Consider the following 19,215-nt stretch of genomic DNA (forward strand, 5'->3'; position numbering starts at 1 on the left):
ATTTTTATTTTTATTTTTTTTTATTTTTTATGTTTTATTTCTATATAATTAGCACAATTGAGAAAATATTGAATTATTAAGTTCTATATATATGTGCACACATCATTTGTTGTGTTGATTCACATAAAAATTGAAACAACTATTGAATTCATCTGGTAATATGTAACATTTATATATCATGTTCCTTATTCTAAGTAGCCACTTTGTTTTAGGTAGGTGATGTTGGTGCCTTCAAGTAGTTACCATTGAAACTAAGGCTATTTCTTTTTCATTGCTTTTTGTTTTAGCATTCAAGTGAAAAGTCATGCATAATGGGAGGGGCAAGAAAATTTCACATTATATCGATTTGGTGATTTTGAAAAGACTGCTAGCTGTTTTCCTCAAAAGGATATACAAATATCAATTATATATATATATATATATATACTTTGGGGTTTAGAAATTTGACTATTTTAATTAATTTTTTTCATTATTTTAAGTTGGTTAAAAAAGTCATGTTGGGGATGATAGTCAGTGTGTTTGGTTTGAGTTTTTTGGATTAAGTTTTTTAAAAATTGAGTTTTTTGGTTTTTGTATTTTTTTTATTTTTAGTGAATATTTTTAAAATTTTAAACATTTTTTTTACTTTTTTGGATGCACCCTACTTAGATGTATTTAAAAAGTAAAAAAATTGTGAAAAAATATTTTAAAAAATTAATAAATACATAAAACACAAAAAATGTACTGAATTTTTGTATTTTTTTTTGTATTTTTGGTATTTAGTGAATTTTTAAAAGATTTTTTTTACAATTTTTTTTTATTTTTTAGGTGTATTTATGTTAAGTGTGTCTAAAAAGTAAAAAAATTGCTTAAAATATTAAAAAAATTCAGTAAAAACAAAAAAATACGGAAAATAAGAAAGTAGAATTTTCTGAAAAATATATATATATTTTTAGATTGTGAATGAAAAAGTAAAATGATTATAATTTAAATATGATATTTTATCTTATTAACTATATAAGTTTATTTTATCTTTATTGATCATTTTAGCAAAAAAAAATCTCCCAATCCATGTTCCCAAACATAGAGAAAAGGCGTGCACACTCATATATACTGAAATCGAGAATTACACATTTATAGGTATTTGAATTTGGCAGTTGCACTGAAGGGCATTTATAGAAAACAAAAAATTATGGCATTTTATTTTCATACCAAGTTCATATAGACATGATATAATAGTATAGAGGGAAATTCTATAATATAGATATTGCTTCCAATTCAATTAGCCATATGAAATGGAATTTCCATCTGTTGATCTATCTATCTATACTATTATATATGTGAGTACATGACTTGATATTTAATAGTGTGGTGATTTCTTCTTCTGTTACGTGGTAAATTTTTCTATCCTAAAATAAAAAAATATTATTCAAAGGCATTAGTAAGATTTGAATCCAAGATCTTAGGTTTTATTAAGAACGCTCTTACCATTTAAACAACATACATAGGGGTGTTTTGACAAGTTGGTTAAAAACTGATTTTTTGACTTTTTTGTCTTTTAAGTAGGTAAAAAATGTGAGAGGTGATGTGACCCAAAATATGTTAGATTCCCAAATGAGCCCATATTATGATATTAATTTATTTATTATTTGTTTTTATACTTACTTATCTGAATTGCACACGCATTGCGTGTGCCACCCACTAGTATATATATACATATATAGGTCGGGCTTCTCTTTAGTCTATAAGATCTGGAGGTTGTTGTCCAGAATTGTGGGACCCAGCATAGGTCTCGTTTCGATAATCTAAACGGCTTATTTTGTAGAGCTCTTTAGGTATATTATCCATACAAAAAATCAAGTTGAACCGATAATTGTAATCTATTCAATTTATCATATTTGTTTCTAAATAAATGGACAGTATGTCTATTTTTAAAAATAAGCCGTCCTTTTTTTATTTTGTTTTGTGACAAATAAGATAAATTGAGCAAATTACGTTTATTGAATCAATTTAATTTTTTTTAATAGAATATATAAATAAAGGATCCTACAAAATAAGCGTTAGAATTATCAAACAGAACCCGTAATAAATTTCACAAGCCTAGATAACATCCTCCAATTCAGATCTAAACTAGAGGCAATTCGCCCTATATATAAAATAAATGCATAGCATGACCCTTCACCATATTTTTCCCTTAATACTGTAGACACTGAACATTAATTTGTTTGGTGAGATAACCAACATTACACACAACTTAAAACAATATCATCACTTTACTATTATAACCTCCAACAAAGACATAACACCTAATAAAGGGTATATTCTTTATATATAATTTGACACCAACGTAGGAAAAAAGAAGTGGGAATAAAACGAAAGTTAAAGCTGAAATGAAAAAATTGGAATCATCACAGTTAATTAAGTGGTTGCCTTCAAATTCCGAAACATATTGAAAACATAAGAAACATGTAGGTGCTGTTTGGTAACACTTACGTTTTCAGTTTTCTGTTTATATTTACAAAAATTTTAAAAACTCAAATAAAAACTTGTTTGGTAAAATTTTTGATTTATAAATCAGTGGTCTCAGTTTATAAATTTGGCCAAAAAATGAAAACACAAAAAATGTGTTTCCATTTTGAGTTTTCAATTTTTTTTTTTTACCACCCAACACTAGCCACCACCCGCCACCATTTTCCACCACCGTCTTCTGCCACCACCACCACCACCACCACCCACCACTCACCTGCCATCCACCCGCCACCACCCACCACTCACCACTACCATCCACCGCCCGCCACCACCACCTACTTGTCACCACCACTCACTACCTGCCACCACCACTATCCACCACTTGCCACCACCAACCACCCATCACCACCAGTCACCTGCCACTCACCCGCCGCCACCACCCACCACCCACCACTACCACCACCACCACCGTTACCCACCCACCTGCCACCACCACCCGCCACCCGCCACCACCACCCACTCGTTACCACCTATCACCCGCCACCGTCACCCACCCACCCACCCACCATCCGCCACCTACCCGTCACAACCCGCCATCCGCCACTCACCTACCACCCCCACCCGCCATCACCACCCGCCATCCGCCACCACCCGCCACTACCACCCACTCGTTACCACCCACCACCCGCCACCGTCACCCACCCATCCACCATTACCACCCGCCACCACCTAGCACCACCCGCCACCTACCCGCCACCACCAACTCGCTACCACCCGCCACCACCACCACCAACTCGCTACCACCCGCCACCATCACCCACCCACCCACCACCACCACCACCACTCGCCGCCACCACCACCCACCACCCACCACCCATTGTCACCACTTTGCACCACCGTCTTCCGCCGCCACTTGCTACCACTCGCAATTTCTCACTCTTTTTTATATTTTAAATTCTTTTTAAACATTTTGTCAATTACCAAACGCGTTTGTAGTTTATGTTTTTCTAAAAATAAACAAAAAATAAACTAAAACCAGTTTATAAAATTTTTGTAAATATAAACTGAAAACATAAACGTTACCAAACACACCCGTATAGTTTTCAAGAGCTTTCTTTGTTGTCTTTATTCGTATCATTTTTTAACCAATTTATAAAAAGTAAAGTGATGGAATTGTGTGTGGGTGCTTTTAAACAATAGAGCTATAATTTAAACAAGGAAATGTAAATTTCATCATTTTTTGTGTGTGTGTGTGTGTGTGTGTGTGTGTGTGTGTGTGTGTTTTTAGAGCAACCGAGGCCGTAGCATGGGGAGGTGTATCTTTTTATGACAAGACTTGAATTTTTGACCTTGTAAGGGATTGCAAGAATTTTGTCTAACTCGATTAGCTCGAAGTGATTATATTCATTTGCTAAAGCTATAATTTGATTAGACTTCAAAAATTCAACTCCAATAGAACTATAATTTGGCTGGATCTCAAAAATTCAACTCCAATAGGTCATATTTTGTGTCAAATATGATTCAAGATTTGTTTCAAGTCAATTTTTTTATTTTTTTTTGGTTGCATTTGGAGCCCACAAAAATAGCTCTAACTAAACTTTTTCTCTATATTTCTCCTACACTATAGGAGCAATATTACTGAAAACACCAGTTTGGCACTGTAGGTAGCTGAAAACTAGTTTTGAAATTGTTATTTTAAGAATGATTGACTTCACACAATAAAAATGAAAATGTGTGGGTATTTTTTTTTTTTTTTGGGTGGATAAATTACATTGACCCCTTTGAAATTTATGATAATTAGAGAGACCACTTTTAAGATTTTGAAATGACACTAACCTCTCTTTTTAGTGTTGTTGATTGGATGTTGTTAAAGAAAAGGGAATTTCTATTTACACAACACATATTTACCTCTTTACACTTTCCACTTGAGATAAAATTTTTCCCTCAATTTTATTCATGTGTGAAATTACTTTTAAGGACAAAAGATAAAAATTAAATAAATTTGGTTATTTCTTTACACCTATTGCACTTCAATCCATACTTTTAGTCTTTTCTCATTTTTTCTTCTTTACTATATATCTACTTTCAAAAAGTGAAAATTATAATGTTTTGATCATAAAAGAACGTAATATACAAATAAATCGTGATGAAGGACCAACAAAAAAGTAAAATAGTAAGTTTTTTTTTAAATTATATTTTATGTTTTCGTTTCGTTTTTTAAGAGGGCTATTCGATTTTTGTTTGGTGCATCAGAACTGAACAAAATCAAATGACTCGAAACTACACTGTCGAACAAAAAATACTTATCTAGTAATTCATTGCCAAACAAAAAATACTTGCTCAGTAACCTACTACTAAACAAAAAATACATGTCCAGTAACTAACTGTTAAACATTTTCAGTTTCACTAGCCTAACATTTTTATTTTTATTTTTTTATTTTTTTGCTTTGAAGGATTATGCTACTATTCATTATAGTAAGGCTAGTAGTGAATTGTTAATAAACTATAGTCATGAATTCATTAGAGATAACATTTGTTACATTTATCTACTTTCTGGTCATCCAGTACTTCCTAAAGCAAGTAATTAGATTCGTTTTCATCACTCTGTGTATGAATAGATGAGAGAAATCATATACTAGCCGTATTGATCAATTTCATGCACTTGTCAGCCTTGATGTAGTGACTATCGAAACTATCAACATAGATGGATTGTGGCAACATCTCAGTGTGTTTTTATAGATATTTGTATTGACATATTTGACGATATTTGTATTGATTTTTATTTTTTATGTTTTTATAGACGTTCGTACACTTCAAGTCTTTATGGATGCTTGATAGTTTAATAAAAGTGAATTTGTAAACGTGCAGCAACAGATGGCTATACAAATCTAATTTGTTTGGCAATATGATACCGAAAAAATCCAAATTGTTTGGCAATGTATAGCTTAGGCCCATTATAAATTTAGAAGAAAAAATTATGTTTCAAGGAAAGTGAAATGACTGGACAAATATAGTTGTTCGGTAACATAACATTAGAGTAATTCAAAAAGAATATGTGTAATAAAAAAAAAAAATTTATAAGGGTTTAATTTAGGATTAGTTTTGATATTATAAAGAGTGTAATGAAAATTTCAATTATTTTAAAAAATGTAATGAAGAAATAGGTATAAAGAGATAAATTGTGGTGTAATTAGAATTTCCTAAACAAAAGTGACTTGTTACATTTTTGCCCTTATAATTGAATGATTGACGCCTCATCTAATTGTTTCTGTAGAGTGAGGCCAACTCGTTTCTTGTTGTATTTTTTTAAAAGAAAGTGAAAGGCTAACTCATTGTTTTTCCCTTTTTTTTTTGGGGCGGGTGAGACTTTGTGGTTGAGATTTGAAAAAGTAGATGGTAACCCTATCATTCACTTTGTCAAGTGTAGGTTTGAATCATATGATTTATCAATATATATACGGTGATTAAATTGAAGCCTAGAAAGCCATTTGATCCAATTTGCAGCAGAGATGCTAAAATTTCCAATTTTAACTACAAATGACTTATTTTCTTACACATGCCTTGACTCAATAAACTTTTCAAATGCCTTTAGGCATTCCACATGGCGTAAATTAAGTAAATTCTTATTTTTTAATTAAATACACAAGCTTGATAATAATACTTAACCCTTTTGGTCCTACCCTCCTCATCAGATGATCTAATGTAGCCCCAGTCTCTACACAATCAACTTTATTATATCTTTTTTGGTCTGAACTTTTACCAATTAACCTAAAATCAATTAGTTTTAGACCTATTATCAGCGATTAGCCTGTAGAAGATGGACTTCTTGGCCTCATAACCTAACAATCCCTCCCCAAAAGAACCACCATTGTTTCCTTTCACAGGGATATAGGGCTCTAATACCACAAGTTCGTCGAGAATTCAAGCTTTATACTTAGACGAAAACGTTACATATCCATAAAATAAACTTTCATAATTTAACCGACAATGACGTGATATAATAGATGTCAATTTTTTATTTATCACATACTCAACATATAGGGTTCTACTACTTTATCACATCATTGTTAGTAAATTTAAAATTATAAATAAATTATGAGTCTCTAACATTTTTCTATGCGATAATAAACTAATCAATAATAATCATAATAATAATAATAATAAAACATAGTCTTATATACCTTGAGCCATGTAGTTATGTTGAATAGAACACCACATTTTATTGTTGCTTTAGGGGTTGTTTGGGGTGTCCTAAATAAGTGTACTTTTTGTCTTTTTAGACTAAAAAGTTGAGGTTGAAAATATGAATGTTTGGGTTAACTTTTTGACTTTTTATGGAAAAATGTGTAATAAAAAATTGTAAAAATTGGTTTGTAGGAGAAAATTAGAATTGGAAGTTGTGCAGCCGTAATTGCTGACTTTTGGTGAATAGTAATAACTTTTTAACTTTTTGAGTAACTTTTTGACTTTTTAACTTTTTTGAGACTTCCCAAACTTGGCCTTAGTCTCCACTCCAAAAGCTAATTTAACCTTCACACCGACAAATATTGAGCAGATTACAAATTTTCTCTCTCCTTGGTCATTTTTTTAATACTAGTTTTCTCTTGGTGATTAGATGAAAAGTTTGTAGGAAAAAATTGTATATGTTGCATATAAATAGAGTGTGGGAAAAGCTTTACACTTAATAATAAGACTACTAATTTTATTTTTTTCTAAATGAAGATCAAATGTATCTATCTTGGGGAAGATTTGATTTATTTTGAATTACGGTGGAAGATCTGATTCATTTTGAATTCTTTAATTTGGAATTAAAAAGCTTATATTTATCTGTTATGAGTAGACAATCCATTTCCCGTCGTTATTTTTATGGTATTATATCTCATCGTATCATATTTAATTATGCAATATTTGATGTTAAATTTAATAATTATGATAGTCTTTGTTGTATTGTTTACTATATCTTTCTTAACTTGGTTAGTTATTAGATTGGTTTTTAGAGTTTTTATAACTATTGGACTATAATTCTAAATATAATTCTTTTCATATTTTTCTACCAATTAAAAAAGAAAAAAAATATTCCATGAACATTCATGATTTGTTCTTTAGATTTTATAAGCATTTTAATGTGATAGTGGGAATGCATTTAAGATTCACAAAGTCACATAGGTTCCATGAATCACTTTAATATGATCATTAAAGTCAATTAAAAATCCACGAATATATCAATTATGGTCATTAGTAATGATGAGTTTCATGAATCAAACATTCTTTCACTTGCCTAATGAACAGTTACATATTTGATTCCAAATTAGATGTACGTACCCACTTAAATAAGACAACCATTCTTAACCTTAATTCTTATAAACATGGCAGTTACATATCATTAGTTCCCGAAGTTTGAATAAGGTCATAGAGGATAGGCCATCATTAGAGATCTTTCTAAAAATGTTATAATTTAATAATCATGATTTACAAGTGCAAATGTCCATTTTTAATCAAAATAATAAAATAAAATAAAATCTCACACAATGCCAAATCAATATGCTCATTTATATGTCCTATCATAAGAGATAGAAAGAATGTCTTGTAATTTATTATAAGGTAAAAATTGATAATAAAAAAGTATAAGCCAAAACACCTTTTAACTAGTTTTCTAAATAATCAATTTTTTTTCCCTTAACTTATTTAAGTTATTTTTGTATTGGGCAAATTTCACTTTACTACTTGTGGTTTGGGTTATGTGCGGTTTACCTCCTAACGTTTAAAAATAATCATATAATCCCCACGTGATTTGTGAACCAAAACACACCGTTAGCCTTTTCATTTAAGTTAACTGCCAGTGACATTGATGCGCTGATTTGGTGAGTAAGCCATTGTTTAAGACATAAATACTCTTTTCATATATTCAAATTTACAAAAGAATGCTATTGTTCTTTCTCTCAATTTTGATTTTGATACAAATCTTTCTCTTTCTGTTCTTTCTCTCTATTTTTTTTACACAGATCTTCCTCTCTACTGTATACTATCTCTTTTCCCCTTTCCCCTTCTAGTTCTCTCTCCGACATCTATATACTTACATTTTATCTTGTGAATGAACTTTGAATTTGTGATTTTTTTTTTGTTCTGTTATACATGGTGTATGTATATATGCATGCATATATATATATATATATATATAACCTAACACCACCACTAATTTTAATTATTGCATTTTTTGTATGTAATTTTTAATGAAAAGCATTTATGTATTAATTAATATAATGTATCACCACCATTTTGTATTTAGTTTCCACAATTTCTGAATTCAATCTTAATGAAAAGCACACCACCACCATTTCTATACACAAGGTAATCTTATTAAAAAAAAATAGAAATTACACACATACACATACATGTAAATATATACAAATATACTATTAATATACGAAGTTACGTATTTGCAAGCGAACTAGTGAAGTGTTCATGACTGTGCAACCCACTAGTAAGGGAAGTCATGGATGAATTGAATCTTTAATAACACACAAATCTCACATGGGTCTTATGGGGGCCGAATAAATGTGTGCTCAGAAGAGGTTCAAGCAGGACACCTAGAATGCTGGTGAGGCTAACTCGGCGTGGCCAAACCCATTTGAACAAGAACAAGGCCAAGTAGAATCCAGCCTGTGGCTGAGTATGCCGAAAAAGCTTCTGACGTACCTGGGGGTCCCAGACATGATGATGAAAAGTGATGTTGAGAAGGTGGGCCCTTGGAGAACAATATAAAAGTGAGAAGCATCAGCTGAAGAGGGGTATATGAGAATACACAAGATAACTTGAAATAGAAGTAAAGTAGAGAGGATACTGACTTGTCCGTCGGAATGCTAATTCTGGCACCCCCGACCGGAGTGTTCATCCCTTTTTTAGGTAGCAATCAGAGGATCAAGAACGTCTAACTGGATCCAAGAGTATTTCCAAACCACTTTACCACAATTGGCGCCGTTTGTGGAAATACTCAAATGCGTCCATGGCAGGCGTAATGGATGATCTTTCAATACTTGCTGATGATGTTACACCAAGGGATGACATTACTCCAAGAAACATGCTTGGACCAGAGAATATCACCGCGCGACGGGCCCTAAACTTCGCCCCAGTAGCTCAAACCTCACCCTTAACTTCTTTGCAGGAGACTGTGCAAACGATCATGGATCAAGCAAAACGAAACGAGTAGCATTTGGAAGATATGATGGATAAGAACGAACGCTTATGTAAGGAATTGGCCCTAGAGTTAGCCAAATCCCAACAGGCCGTATGTCATGATTGGGGTCGATCCCCAAAAAAGAAGAAGGATGATTGACGACGTCGACTTTGGAAACATGATAGTGGCAGTGATTTTGACTCGCCATCTTAAGAACTCAGAAAGAAGGGGCGAGTTGATGTATCCAACTCATCCGAAGGAAGTCCATATGTGCGGCACAAGCGAGGTAAAGAAAGTGATGGTTCGGATGAAGAAGAAAGGCACGACCCTTTCGTACGACGCATTGCAAGGGCTGTGCTGCCTAAAAAGTTCGAAACATCGACATTTACCCTATACGATGGAAAATCAAGTCCCACAAACCACATTCGTCATTACAAACAAGCGATGACGTTGCATGCTGATGATGAAGCCCTCATGTGTGGAATGTTTCCAAGTAGTCTAGGACCGTTGGTCGTCAGATGGTACTATAAACTGGAGCCGGCGTCAATAAGAAGCTTTCATCAGCTCCAAAAATCCTTCAGGGCAAGATTCATCACCAACGAAGTTCAGCCAAAGCAAGCCAACTCTCTTTGGGAAATGCAAATCAAACAAGAAGAGACCCTCTGTGAGTATTCGACGCGCTATTGGGAATGTTTCAACTTGGTAGATGATGCCTGCAATGATTCCATGGCTATTACCGCCTTTAAGATGGATTACACCCTGATAGTCCTCTTCGCAGTTTGTTGACCAGACGACCTCCCAAAACAGTTTGGGTACTAATGAAGAAAGTTGAGGAGTACTGCAAGGTGGAAGACGATGCCCTGCGCGTTAAGGCCGGACATAAAGTCGTTAAATCAGCTCCATCTGGTCTGATTCAGCCAATAAGCGCCGTGCTGTTAAGGAGCCCCGAACCTCAGACTCAGGCTAAACGAGACAATCGGCGTGATTCATGCCAATCAAGTGGGCAGTGTTCGTATCGTTCAAACTAACAATATCAAGTGGCTAGCAGGCGCCCAAGACGTTTGGACAAGAAGTTTACGGAATTGGTAGAGCCGATTAGTAAGATCCTATCCAAAGTCCAGCATCTTCCGTTCTTTAAGTGGCCGTCCAATATGATGGGACCCCTGATACAAGGAGAAAGAATAAGCAGTGCGAATATCACAAGGACCATGGCCACGATACGGACAACTGTTATGCACTGAAAAACCACCTGAAGGAGTTAGTGCAAGACGGTTGGCTGGTGTAACATGTTCGAAAGAACAATCCATCGAACATGGAAACTTTACAACAAGGTTCACCTCTAGTTGGTGTAATTCACATGATATACAGCCTACCGTCGTCAGCCGATACATACAATTCAATTGCAACCTAGCATGCCCAAGCCAATCACACCAGCCAAACGACGGCCTTATGAAACTGGCAAGATTAGCTTCGATGACACCGACCTAGATGGAGTAACTCTCCCCCACACTGATCCCCTCATCGTCGAGCTACGCTTGAACAGATTCACAGTCGAACGTGTTCTCATCGATCAGGGAAGCACCTTAGAAATAATGTATTACAAGATGTTTGTTAAACTTGGCTTCACTGATTCAGATCTGTTACCGGCCGATTATCCACTATTCGGCTTCAACGCTAACCCCGAGTATCCTTTGGGCAAGATCACACTACTAGTATGGGCGGCTACCAAATCAGTAGACGTGGAATTTCTGGTCGTCAAACTCCCGTCACCATACAATCTTATCATGGGAAGGACTTGGTTGCACACTATGCCGGCTGTGCCTGTGACACCCCAAATTTTATGGATATCATAATAAGATTTAGAACTTATAATCAACGTTGCCACCAATATCACCAACATCCATTAATTAACAAACCAGAAATTAAAAGTTTTCAAATTACAATTCTAATAAAACTTAAAACTTAGTCTCAGTACATAAAAACAATTACACAAATATAAAAGAAAACTAGAGAAAAACTAAGAAACTTAGAAAATGGTTCATGGAACTTGGGGACTCTTCAAGCTAACAAAGGCTGAATGTCGCCTTGCAAGGCCTCGGTGTTTCCTTTATTTTCTTCGGTACCTGGCATAAAACGCCAGGCAACGAGAATGCCAACGAGCGACGAGCTCAATAATATATTACAACTCGAAAATACCCACCCCGATAATAATACTCATAATTAATGAATAATGCGTAGTAACAGAATAACAAGTAGCATTTAATAATCATAACATGAATGCCATTAGTTGAAATAATAACAATAGATAATAAAAAAAATGGCAAACGGAAGCAGTATTTCATCATAAGAAAAATGGCCACTTTTCTTTTTAAATTCTTGTAGATTTAGTTTATCAGATAAGTTTAAGTAACTCCCCACGGGGCACTATTTCCACTCAACCGCTAAGCAATGGCCACGGGCAATTTTGACTCCCCATTGGTCAATTATTCAAATGTTACTTGCTGTAACTACCAATGATGCCCACGCACCAGGGTTACATACCCGAGTCGTGATATCGTGGCCTGCCCTAAGGGAACAGTCTATGTTGTGACACTCGCACCACCAACCTTATATTGCCTACACCGATAAGAGCCGAAATACCTTCCCATGCCGTGTTAGGGTTTGCAACTCATTGGTGCAAGCTTCTAAACCAAGCTCACCCCATCACTTTTCAATTTTTAATGTATCATCGGTTCAATTTTGTATTTCCTTACTTCGTCGAATTCACATTTTTATGCATGTGCGAGTTTTCGTTTGAGAACCACAGTGACATAATGTTTATATAGCACAACACAATCATATATGGCAACCAAAATAAATGTGATAGAATGTCTTAGAAATCATCACAAAATTTCTTAAGAATTCACACACTTCTTCTTTCAGCACTGTATGGTCAGAAAAAAAAAATATGAAACCCGTACCAAACGAAGTTCAGCCACTATAATATTTTAACTGGTCCTAGTTCATCGAGTTAGGAAAATATTTCAAGAAGAATACCAGGACTAAAAATGATTTTAAAATAGAGAAATAAATTTTGGAAGAAAACTGGTTTTCTAGGATAGGGGGTTACATTAACCTCCAGCACAGGTGATCCATGTTTGAAAAATAAAAATGGGTCTCAAACGGTGTCGAAAAGAGGCATGGTCAGAACAGATTGCTAAATTTTTGAGTTTAGAACATATTTCCAGAAGAGTTTGAAGGATGAAAACCAGTGGAAGATGGTCAAATAATTTTTACAAGAAAACTGGACAGATTCTGTTACATTTTGGAAAAATTGGCGTTCTCTCTCAATACTTAATAAAAAATTATAAAACCAGCGGCATTTGAAAGGTAACTTAAAAATCTAATTTTCTTGATTTGAATCACTTGAAAATTCATTCTGTGGAATAAACGGTGACCTGATAAAGTCAGTATTGCTGTTGCCTCCAAACAGCAAAGAAGTTAAAAATATATTCAGGCCATGAAAGTTGTCAAAAAAATTTCTTCAATATTCTAGCACCATGAAAACATGTTAGACTAACTCCAATAGTTTCAGATTTTATGAAAGTGTTCTCATGAGTTTGTTTAGGGTTTATTCAAAACTAATTAAAAATCTGTTTTGCTAGAAGTTTATTAGTTTGCGAAAAACACGCTTTGTATTCACCATGAATCACATGCAAGACTAAAAAAAAATTTGTTACTATTATTCCCATGTGAAACTCTAATCCTTCATATTTACTTTCATTAGTGGTAACAGGGAATAGATGAAAATGATATTTATGAAGAGTAAACACAAATTCATAAGCATGCAAGATTAATTCAAACAATGGAGAATATTTGAACACATAAGGAGCAAAATCAGTAGCTAACCATTTAACCCGTACTTGGAAGAAGGACAGAAATCACATAATTATAAGGTTATCATTCTATCCAAATGTAACATGCATTGGGCTTTTGTGTATTATCAATGCACACTCTTGCATATTTTTAATATATAGATTTAGTTAAGAAAAATATCTAAAGAAGGATAGGGTTGAGTATTTTTACCTCAAGAGCTTTTACCAACAATTCTCAAAACTAGTTTTGAAATGGTGATCACCAAATACCCTCCTCTTCCTCTCTTTTTCTTTTCTTTTCCACTCTTTCCTTTCTTCCCTTACTCAGCCATGTATCTCCTAAAGGTGGCTGAAAATGGAGTTCTTATGTAGGCATTGTGAAAGGGAAATTGGTGTTTAAATTGTATTTGTTTGTTCTATTATTTTACTTTATTTTATCCTTACCAGAGTTTCCTATTGGCTTGAATTTCTATCCTATAGGCATGCTTGTTCCCCCTAATGAGGTTGTGTGCTGTTAGACGAGTAGTCAGATCTTGGGAAAGAAGAGTAGTCAGATCCCTCTGCCCAAAAATCTGATTACAGTTTTTTTTTTTTTACATTATAAGAATCAATGTATATAAAATCAATGTACATATATAACATCGTCACTATATGTTTTGCTTCCTACTATCCTCTGACTAACTTAGTTATTATTTGTTTAAATCATTTAATTTCCACAACTGTGTTTAGATACAGAAATTTAATCACATAAAGATAAATACATTTATTTAAAGAAGTTCAATATTGATATTAGTTATGATGTTATTATAATTTAATAATTTAATGACTTAATATTGTTATTATCGAACTAATTAGCTGTCTAAAAATTCAGGTTCTTACAATCTATCCCCCTTAAATAATTTCGTCCTTGAAATTTTAGTGTGTACCTTTATCTTCAATCAACTGAGGGTAGTTGGCACGTATTGCATCCTCTCTTTCCCAAGTAGACTCCTCCATTCCTCGATGCTGCCACAACACTTGCACCAAGTGGATGACTTTGCCTCTTAAGTTCTTTTCTCGTCGATCCAAAATCTTTACAGGCTTTTCGTCAAAGTTAGAAGGGTAGAATGGTCCTTTTAACCCAATTCATGGCCGATAAAATTGAGAAGCATTGTCTCAATTTCTCTCTCACTTTTTTAGTAGCTCAGGGAGAGGGTGAGAGAGGGAGAGTGTGATCAAGGGAAGTAGAGAAGAAGGAAAAAAAGAAAAAGAAAAAGAAGGAAAAGTGATTCACGAAGGTAAGAACACCTCTTCCTCTTGTCTTCTCCAATTCTTTCACCATCCCATCCTATTGTTTAGATGCCCTCTTGTGTTTCATATTAATGGGAAATAGAGCATTTGGTGTGTCTAAAAGTGTGGGTTTGAGTTAGTGACATTGTCTTGCAAATCTGTCAAATTAGGCACTGCTGTAACTTCTCAAATTTAAAAGAAATATAAAATTTATTTATTTCTCAAATATGAATTTAGTGTCGGCTATTTGGTATGTTTAGAGCTTGCGATAATTTTATTATCCCCTAATTGTTTGTTTTTAGGGCTTGGATATTTTGTTTAAAAATTTGGTCCTGAGTCTCTGAAAAATAGTCCACTTCTTGAAATTTTATAAAATTCCAAAAAAATCATCTCAGGTTTTTTCTTCTATAAAAATTTAGGATTTTGAGTCCTCTTTTCAATGGAATTTATTTGGGTGAAAATCATTGGGTAGATTGAGAGGAAAGCTAGTTTTCTCAAAGGGTGACAAATCTGGACAGGTTTTCGAATATAGCTTGTAGATGAATTTTTGGAGGTGCTGTGCAAATTATGAGAATTGGAATTGAAACTAGACAGGTTAATTATTATTTATGTGAAATTTCAGCCCCTAATTTGACCTAGAAGTATTTTTCCCAAAGCACTCTTGTTAGCCTTGCAGAACCGAACAGTGCTGGAAATGGTGTTTTATTATGTTGTTTGTCTCTAAGTATTTCAAAGCATGCCTAATGTTATTTTCTTGCCTTACCATACCTATGTATGACTATCATGGGCTATATTTCCTTTCTTATGTTTGTCTCATGCTCTTTTATATTACCGAATTACCGAATGTGACTAACTTGCTTGGCAAAAGATCTAATAAATGAGAAATGGAAAGGGGTTGGTAATGGGTGACGTTCACCCTTGTGCTTCAGAATGATTTATGTAATATACATGTCAATGAGATTAAAACCAAATGAGTTAAGTCTTGCGCAAGTAGTCTAAGGGAACCCCTAGGTTGACACGGATGTATTTAGACTCTATGTGGTGGTTTCAGGGTGTAAGCTAGCCCTTTGGTATGGTATGTGCAGGGTGTAAGTGAGCCCTAGGCACGATTTGGGTGTAAGCGAGCCCACTTGTTTGGCCATCCCTTTTGAGGTCCATCAATGCCACTGACAGGTAAATAATCGGAAGGTGGGCATAGGTGGTAAGGTTTGCAAAGTAGCAAAAGGGGGAGTTTTAAATAGTCCGGTGTTCAATTCTTGTGGTTGGGTAGAAGGATCTCTTTGGGGGGATTCTAAATGTCTAGTCTAACTACTAACTCATAGGTCCTTGTTGGAAGATTGCATGTTATGTTACCTGATTTGTTCTGTGTATGGTTGATTAATTGATAGAAGATATGGGAGTGTGTGTGTTTTTACTGGGCATTCCAAGCTCATGGCGTGTCATGCCAGGTGAGGAAGCACTTTACGATGGTGAAAGTTATCCCGAAGGCAACCAAGATGAAATATTGGAGCTGTGGTTCACTTGAAGACTTAGACTAGTAGTTTTTTTTTACTTTGACTTTTGGCATGTCAGTGTTTGTAATCCTATTGCGGAACACAAATGAATTAACTATGGTATTAACTTTGCTTATATGTGTATATTAAGATATTTGGTTATCTATCCTGTTTGAGTTGTATTATGTACTCTGTTTTTTTTTTTTTTGGTCATCAATTTTGGGGCGTTACAATGAATGCTACCTCCTGATCATACTTTTGTGATTCCAATATCTTACTCAAGATTTTAGGCATAGCAATCTGAGCACCAAGGTAAGCCTTTTCATCTCGAATCTCCATTTTACCCCAAATTCATTAAGCGTTCCAACCATACTCCATTCCCTAAGTGCTAAACTAGCGACAATCCCTCTATTCTTGCGACTTAGCACATTCGCCACCACGATAGCCTTGCCGGGATGATAGGAAAGGGTAAATTCATTATCCTCTAGATACTTCATCCAACATCTCTGACGCATGTTCAGGTCCCTTTGGGTGAACAAATACTTCAAGCTTTTGTGATCGGTGAATATCTCAAACTTTTCACCATACAAGTAGTGTCTCCAAATTTTGAGTGCGTGAACTATAGCTGCTAACTCCAAGTCATGAGTGGGATAATTCTTCTCATGGTTCTTTAATTGCCTTGATCCATATGCCACCACCTTGCCATTTTGCATCAATACGCACCCCAAACCTTCTTTGGAAGCATGACAATACACATTGTACCCAACGTCACGTTCTGGTACTATGAGAATAGGGGCACTCGTCAATCTTTTCTTGAGTTCTTGGAATGAATTTTCACAAGACTCGTTCCATTCAAACTTTACCCCATTTTGAGTTAATCGTGTCATTGGTTTGGCCAATTTTGAGAAGTCTTGAATGAATCTTCGATAGTAACCGGTCAATCCTAAGAAACTATGAATCTCAAAAGTATTCTTAGGTTGCTTCCATTCTTTCACTGCTTCTACTGTAGTTAGGTCTACTAATATTCCCTTTTCAAACACCACATGACCCAAAAACTTTACTTCCTTCATCCAGAACTCACATTTACTAGCCTTAGCATACAGTTGGTTTTCTCTCAAAGTTTGAAGTACTATTCTCAAGTGTTGTTCGTGGTCTCCTTCAGACTTGGAATACACCAAAATATCATCTATAAAAACTACCACAAATTGATCTAAGTAAGGTGTGAATATTTTATTCATTAAGCTCATGAATACGTTTAGTGCATTGGTTAGGCCGAATGGTATCACTACGAATTCATAGTGGCCATAACGGGTTCGAAACGTAGTCTTAAGAATGTCTTCTTCCCGAACATACAACTGGTGATACCCAGACCTGAGGTCTATCTTTGAGAAATACTTTGCCCCTCTAAGTTAATCGAAAAGGTCATCAATCCTAGGTAGTGGATACCGATTCTTAATGGTGACTCTATTGAGTTGTCGGTAATCAATGCACAACCTAAGTGTCCTATATTTCTTTTTAGCAAATAGGGCTGGTGCTCCCCACGGGGACGTGCTTGGCCTTATAAATTCCTTGTCCAATAGTTCTTGCAACTGTGTCTTAAACTCTCTCAATTCAGCTGGTGCCATACGATGTGGTGCCATTGAGATTGGCGATCTATTAGGTTGTAGCTTAATGGTAAATTCGATTTCTCGTTTTAGGGGTAATCCTGGTAATTCCTCTGGGAATACATCGACATACTCGCACACCACACAAGGTAGCCCTAGTTCCATACGATCTTTATTTTCCAGAACTAAGCTGGCTAGCCACCTAGCCAGGTGATCATGCCACTTTGATTTTCGAAGTGTTGATGATAAGGAATTTTGTCTATCCCCCTTAAATAGGAATCGCGTTCCGTCCAAAGAGTAATCAGTCACCGTCTTTCAATAGTAATCAATGGTGGCTCTATGGGCTGATAACCAGTTCATTCCTAGGATAACGTCAAAGTCTGACATTTCCATGACTCGTAGGTCGCAAGTTAAACGTAAACTAGAGACTTCTAGCTTACATGATTTGCATACGAGGTCTACCCGAGCTTGACCTCCTAGCGGTGAGGCTGCACTCATAGGTGTTTCTAATCGTTCAGGCTCTAATCTTTTTTTTGGGTGAGTAAGTCATAAAATAAAGACAATGAAGTGTACAAGTTTACAAGGGGCATACCCCAGGCATCCCAACGACAGATAAATTGACAATTACAGAATCTACGTAAAACTAACACTGCAACCCCCCTAAGGAAAGGAGGGAAAATATAGCCCAATCCCGCAAAGCGGAAGAACAACAGAAAACAACATAACTCAACTTTGCCCATATATCCTTTTTGTCCCCAAGTAACCCCTACCATCAGAGATAATAGATGGTGACTTGGGGTGGATATATGGGCAAAGATACAAAAAAACACCACAAAACTAGTTAAACAACACATACATACACACAAAGCTGCAACCCACAAGCCCGAACCAAAGTTCAGGCTCTAATCCCAAAGTTGCAACACATGAAGCAGATATGAAAGAGTGTGATGCTCTAGAATCAAGCAAGACTTGTACACAAGAGTTCATAAGGATGAGTATACCTTGAATCACTAAAAATTTCCATTGTCTTCTCCTTCTTGGAGTGTAAAAACTCTCCCGATGGCACCATGATTTGGCACCCAAGGTTTCCTTGCATTGGCATCTCCTGGTTGTTGAGTCCTTGATTGTCCCACATTTCGATTAGCTAGTGGCTGACCTCTGCCGGATTGGGAATTTTGCACAACTCGTGTTCCTTGAGTTGGCGCACATTTGTTTCATTGAGTGGCTTCTCCTTGATTGATGTAGTAGCTTGACCTTTGAGGGCAATTGTTCCTAAGGTGCCCTTCTTGGCCACATTCATAACACCTTCTAGCCCCTTCCTTACCATGTTGTTCAGGATTGTATCCTTGTTGTTGTTGTGGCCCCCTAGCATA

The sequence above is a fragment of the Camellia sinensis genome, chromosome 2 (genome assembly GCF_055761805.1).
Source record: "Camellia sinensis isolate YWXY chromosome 2, ASM5576180v1, whole genome shotgun sequence".
Classification (NCBI taxonomy): domain Eukaryota; kingdom Viridiplantae; phylum Streptophyta; class Magnoliopsida; order Ericales; family Theaceae; genus Camellia; species Camellia sinensis.